The 7,090-nt window shown below is 48.4% G+C and overlaps 1 pseudogene; it reads right to left on the bottom strand.

Annotated features, from left to right (window-relative positions):
* Positions 1–4,062: 4,062 nt before the first annotated feature.
* LOC142589122 (U2 spliceosomal RNA) lies at positions 4,063–4,244 on the bottom strand (annotated as a pseudogene).
* Positions 4,245–7,090: the final 2,846 nt, after the last annotated feature.

Here is a 7,090-nt window from a genome sequence, read left to right as displayed (position 1 = left end):
TCCTTTTGGGAAATACCTTGAGCTGTCAAAAACCTCAGGACACCACGCTGCTCAACTTCTGGAGCATCCATTACGTCACGCAACCATGTTCAACCCAGTGTATGAGATCATTAAAAAAATTTATCCTCACACCTGCATGTCGCTTTTGTAAATGAGAGATGCTTGTGTGCTACACGCATGCCTCGCAGATAATGAACCGAATCATTATGGCCTGGGGCTGGTAGGATCACTTTCATTTTACTCGCCTTCGCACATCAGACATGCGAAGATGCAATGAAATATATAAATGTGAAGATACAGCTGGATAAAAGGCAAAAAAGTGCCACTGGAAAGAAATTTCACGGCACGTATACACAGAACCTCGCAAGAAGGTATTTAAATATACGCATAAGTCTCCAATAAACCAACGTATCTAAAGAAGTCACTGTATATAATGCGTCAAACAAGGCAAATAAACATGTTGCGCAATCAGAGATCCACAGAATCCTAGATCCCGCACCCATTCTATTCACTCCGCCCGACGTATCGCGCGCGATGGAAGGCGGCACGCTTCCTCCCCGCTTTTCTCCTTTGCGCACACAAGACTGAGCCACCATCGTCGTCTAATCCATTCCAGCCCCCCCCTCCCTCCCTACGCTTTCACTCGCACATACAGCATGCGGCGCGCGGTCCCGATGTTATCGCCCTTGGACTGAAACATGAGGGCGACGGTGACGGCAGGAATGGTCCTGGAGTGTCCATATAATTGATGTCGCAATACCATATAATAGGAGTATCCGGTAACTGAAGCGTCCCGTGGCCCATTACTGACCGCAAAAGAAGTAACAAAATCGAACTTTCATCATGCGAGAATTTGCTGCGCCACAACAATGTCATTTTTTTCTTTTGTGTGGCCGGGGCACCGAAATGAAAAAGCGCAAAGTATGTTGGCCACGATCGAATGCCTACTTTGGGCACCTAATGTGGCTACCGAAGGAATATCGAAGAAAACGTGAGACGCTTGGTCCACCGAGAACCATACGCATAGTGCTCGGTATCCTACACTGGCGAGACAAGACTTTCCGGAGAGGTTGCGCTCAAGCGAACGCGGTACGATTCGTCGAGTCCCCGCAGTGATGGTGGCGAGCGACGATAGTTTCTTTTTCTCGTATGCTAGCCAGAAAGCGACCAAAACTCTGCCAGGCGAAGATGCACTCGGCCAGGGAAAAGCCAATGCGAGCCGAAGTGCACCGCGCGGTGGTCAGAGCAACACGAGAAAAACGCATGCGCTCTGGCTGGCTCTGACAGCCCGCAAGTAGGGGAGGGAGGAGGAGGAGGAGGAGGAGGAGGAAAGAACTTTATGGTGTGCCCTGCGAGTTGGTGGGGAGGGCCAAAGGCCCCGCCTAGGTGACGGCCAGGAGTTCTTGGGTCCTGGCGGCATCCTCGGCCCGCTGGACGGCCCATAGGGGAGGGAGGACAAAAAAATTTAAGAGGCTCAATGTATCCTCGCGAACAAAAATCGAAGGAGAAAAAATAAATTAGAACGCAGTTACCTTGGCTGGCTTTGGTTTCTTGATATGGATGCTTTGGCGTAGGGAAAAAAATGATATTTCTTTATGTGTCAGGACGGAACAAATGAACCCCCACAACGCTTCATCTCATCGGACCTCGCTGCTGGCTTTGTCAACATGTCTGATAGTGTGTTTATTTGGCTTGTCTCGTTGTATGGTCCGATGTAAGGCTTTAGAAAAGTCAATGCACCTTTGGCGTTATATATTTATACGAACATTAACCCACAATGTTCCGCAATTGAAGATCTAAGCACAACTTTGCAAATGTCAATGCACCTTTCCCATCAAAAGTTTATGACAACTTTATACCCATAAATTTCGCAATTGACATCCATGTGCTCCGTAGATTCCGCGGCCCCCGCAAGATGCCGCGGTGAGCCCGTTCGCCATAAAAACGCCCTTGAATCTTTGTGCTCGGATGGGGCTGCTTGCGTTATGTGACTCCCGGTGCATGGGCGTTGCCGCGAAATCCAGCCCGAGTTCGCAATGTTCGTGGTGAAATGCGTTTTCGAGCGTGAAAAAGACGTTCTAGACAAAATTTTGAATGATTTCCGGCACCGGGGATTGCTTTGGTGGGCGGTGCACAGACAGCACGAAAAAATTTCGGGGGGGGTCTGAAGCCCCATAAGCCCCCCCCCCCCCCCTGGCTACGCCCCTGTTTGTGTTGTTCGGATACTTGTTTTGTGCTTGTTCTTTATTGGCACGAATGCTATTCCATGTCTTCTATAAATGATTCCAAAGAATGTATGCACTCTTCGCTTCACATTGCTGGGTGCTTGGAGCTTGCTTCACCTCAGTAGCGGTTCGACCCGGTATTGCACGACCTCCGGGAATGACCCACGTTCTTGCCCACAGTCGACGGCACGAAAAATACTGACAAACTAGAAGCTCACAGCTTCGCTGTAAAATTTCTCCGTGACAGAAAATGGTTGAGGGCCCTTTCACCACGTATATGACATCCAATTGCCAGCTCTTTTTCACTCAGGATCCATGTTAGCCGTATTTTAAGCCTCCCGTTGCACGCCACTGCGATTTTCTGCCACGCACCGAAAGCGAAGAAGAGAAAAGGGCGGGGGCACGTTACAGAGGCTGGCGCTATACCCTCCAAATCCGGTTACCTACGTTCACGCCGCTAGCCCGGCTCAAGCCAAAACCCTCTCCACTTCTGCATGCTCCGCACAGCTTGTCAGACAATTAGACAAGAAAAACTCGTCAAGGTTGACAATGCTATTCGCTTTACAAGGAAAGAAATGCGAGCTCCTATACACGAGCACAGCATCTCATTGGCATGTCCGGCCTCGCGGGTCACCGCCCGATGCTTGCCTCGGCGGGTGCCTAAATTTAACGTCAGGATATTGGAATGAAAACAGATTGGAATAGCTTTACGTGATAGCGCCCAAGGGTAATTATGAAAAGTTTATATTCCTTAATATAAATAATAAGTGGTCGTGGGATACACAGTTGAATGCTTTGCTGAAATATATAAATAGTGTGTTAGTCTGGTCAATAATGGTATGTGTACAACTGCAATTAACTGCGCAGCTGTTAAGTGGCTTTGTCCGAAGCCGTGCTGGAACCTTGTGAGAAAGGAATGCTCGTCTTGGAATTCGTTGATGTTATTTGACACGATAAGCTCTCAAGTTCAAATCAGGATGTTGGATGGTATATATCTAGGACTAGTGGCCTTTTTTTTAAATGAGAACTTCTCGGGCTATCCTTCAGTCATCAGGAAATTCGCCAGTCGTTAGCAACACAAGAAAAATTATAGCAACAAATTTAGCGAATGTCTGCGCATAACGGCGCAGGAACACGTATAGAATATTGCCGAGTCCTTAAAATATTTGAGTTCCTAAGTGCAGTAGAAGGCAAAGTCATCCCGGCGTGCGATATCTAATTTGCCGACGGCAACGACCATTATTTTACACAGGCCGCGCAGATACTGAGGCTTCCATGAGCGGTAATAAAATAATTACGAGAATGGTATCGCAGCTTGTTTTGTATTTGTTATCATTTTTCTGGCGAATGCGACCTGTCAAACATGTTTGTCTTTGATATAGTTACGGAGTTTGGCTGCACCGTCGTCTTTCATGAACCTAGGTAACAGGCTTTAGAAGTAGCAATTGTTTATTTCCGCCTTGCACGCGAGAGGAGTTTTTACAACGAAGCTCTATATGGCTAGGTTCTGGATAAAATTGCGTGGGTCTATCAAGCCGTGTAGATCAAGAATTTCCACCACCATATAGTTTCATTAACCAAAAGGACCGTCGCGTGGCGACAGCTTCAAGCTAATTCGTTTCCTCGTGTCTTTGATATTCACCCCTTCCAACCCGTGTTCACCTTCCTCTTTGGAAGGCTGCGCTGACCAGCTCAGACCCGCATGAGTAGCGACGGGTGATCTGGCGGGCACGCGGAGGGGCGCGAGTAAATGGGGCCCTTAAGTAAGGGCTGCACTCTACGAGCAAGTTTCCCCAACTCGTAAGAAATAAATGTTTTCTCTTCCTCTCTCTTTCCCCACCCGTGGGCCAATCGGCGGGCTGAGCCGCGGCGTAGGTGAAGCAGGCTTTAAGCACTCCGCCAACTTGCAAAAATAAGTTTAATATCTTCGGTCCAAAGAGAAACCATATACGATATTAAGCTTGTAAAAACAGGTACTAAACTTTGACCCGCGTCGGCCATGTCTACAGTCGCAGTCATTGTCGCCGTTCCAAGCGCTTACGTGTCTCTTTTCCATTCCTTCCGAAGCTCCCCCGTGGTGGCGCTGCCGCGAGCGTGCTGACCACCAGGACAGCGAGTCGGAAATAAATGCTAACCATCCATGTGGCCCCAAATCCCTCAAACTTGGAACGTTTCACAGGCGTAACGGCCAGGTTTCAGAGGGTGTTTTTGCGCAACTAATTCAGTGTGGCCTGCGTTGTGTTGACCGCTCGTGGATTTCCAGTGACCTCGCAAACATTACTGCAGTGCTCCACGTCGACCAACGCACGATCGCCTTGGCTACGGTGAAGCATTGTCTGCCCTCGGAGTCCGGTGACTTGCGTATCTGTTATCGGTGCCTGGATTCGGTAATAAAATGCGTCGCGCCGCGTCTTGCAACTATAAATGGGTATGTATACCGGCGAGTGCCTCATCACCTTCCATGGCTCAGCATCGTGGTGGAGCGAGTACTCGCTCCTCGCCTTCCATTTATGTGCCTACGGCGTTTGACGCACGGCAATGAACATTTGGCCATTAAGGGGTCCACATAGCTTCGCAGGTCATCCAACTTCACAGAGTGGAGTGGCACTGAATTTTTGTAATTCGGGAGTACGCGTCAAATGCGCCTGCAGCTTGGTTAATTGTTCCATTTTACGCGAAATTTGAACGACGCTGTGCCGCTAACAGGGTGTTTGCTCGTGAACTCTTTCCCGCGTCTTCGCTACGAAATCGTTATTGCAGTGATGGCGCATTTCTTTAGACTTGTCCTAAGAACGTAGGCTCCAGTATCATAAACATGGTTAGGGTTGCCTTCGAAGTGGTGCATCACGCACGCACCGTTGGGCACGAATAATCTTTGAAGGAAAGGAATCGGTATTTGAGGTATCAAAACCTTGAGTGCATAAGGCGACCCACGTCTTCACGCTGCAGGCAGATCTACGACAGAGTTTGTCAAAGCAGCAAGAATGTGTAGAAACCTGGAGCAGGGGCAGAAACCGGGGCAGAAACCTGGAGGCTTATTAAAAGGGTTCTACTCAAATTGAGGACGACACAACGAGCTATGGAAAGAAGAATGATAGGTGTAACGTTAAGGAATAAGAAAAGAGCAGATTGGTTGAGGGAACAAACGCGAGTTAATGACATCTTAGTTGAAATCAAGAAAAAGAAATGGGCATGGGCAGGACATGTAATGAGGAGGGAAGATAACCGATGGTCATTAAGGGTTACGGACTGGATCCCAAGGGAAGGGAAGCGTAGCAGGGGGCGGCAGAAAGTTAGGTGGGCGGATGAGATTAAGAAGTTTGCAGGGACGGCATGGCCACAATTATTACATGACCGGGGTTGTTGGAGAAGTATGGGAGAGGCCTTTGCCCTGCAGTGGGCGTAACCAGGATGATGATGATGATGATGATGATGATACTACAAAATAATTTAAATGATCAAATTGCTTTATGGTATGCACAATATGTGTTTAATATGCATGACGGCTCAGTATGCCACTATTTTTGCTGCTGTAGCAGTCGAACGTGCTCGAAACAAGCTTAATTGGTGTAAACATCTGCGCAGTAAGAAAGTCGGAGTTTTCCCCCGAAAGGCCAAGCACTGATTCTAGCCAATAACTAGACAGCTACATGAAGTAAGGATAGTAGTTTTATTGGCTGTATGGACTTGTAAACATTCGCTTACTAATTAAATTAATGAGCATAGTGTCACGAGCGCACTTGCAAACACGAGCACATATCACTCGATGACCGCACACATTCGCTGTCAAAACGCTCAAATGAGAAATCGTGGCATAAGCAGCTATCGAATTGACCTTCGTGCTGCCTTTCGTTTCAACGCGACCTAAGCGGGGAGAGAAGAGCGCGGACGAAGCGCTTAGCCATCGGTGCACCAAACCTCTACTGACCGCAGATAGCTTGGAAGCTAGCGCCAGGGCGGCTGCGCCATATGCAGCCGCCGCCAATGTAGAACGCCCCCCCCCCCCTCCCTATCCTCCCCCGGCGCCTTGCGCGCGACAGAAAACGGCACATTCATTCTATCGCTTCCGCCCCACTTTCCTCCCTTGCTCGCGCAAGGTTGAGCCTCCATGGTCGAATTACCTTCCCACTCTTTCACGCGCATATACGGCATACGGCGCCAGGCGACGATGTTATCGCGCTTGGACTTTATACAGATCCCGACGACGGTGACGGCGACAAAACGCACTTGGAGTGTCCATACAATTGCTATCACAATAAAAAAAAATCTAGTGCAGCGGTGGCGTGTGCAGTCTGTCAACAATCGTCGCAGGAATAATACCGGAGCGATTCTCAGACAAGTATTTATTTGTGGACACGCACAACCGAAACAACTTCATAGCGCACACTAATACTCCGTTGTGACTGGCAGGCATCGAATGTTAAGAAACCTGCCGTACCAACACACAGAAAAAGGAAACACGATAACAACTGCATCACGGGGGCTCTAGGACGTTGGAGTGCGACATCGCGCGGTGATATGTTTTGTATACGAGGGGACAAGTTTCATCTGTGCTGTTTGCTGCTGTGTGCCTCAAAATGAGGAATGAAGTGTTGTCAGGCGAAATATTACTGCCTCTATTGTATTTTACCAGTAGATTGTGCCCCCTTAGAAATTATTTCATATAAAATAATACATTATTATTGTTAATAAAAAAGAAAGGCCAGCTGTATACGAAGAAAATAGATAGACGGATTCTTACTGCTCCAATTGGCGGGAATGACATCAACGGACTTGAGTTCCCTGGTCGCGCCACATCGTCCTGAGTAAATTTTGCAGGCTCGACCTGAGCCCGTTCGGGAGTTGCTGCCAGAGGGCTTTCTGAT

This window comes from Dermacentor variabilis, chromosome 7, assembly GCF_050947875.1.
Source record: "Dermacentor variabilis isolate Ectoservices chromosome 7, ASM5094787v1, whole genome shotgun sequence".
In the NCBI taxonomy this organism is placed as follows: Eukaryota; Metazoa; Arthropoda; class Arachnida; order Ixodida; family Ixodidae; genus Dermacentor; species Dermacentor variabilis.
This window is presented reverse-complemented; position numbering and strand designations above follow the sequence as displayed.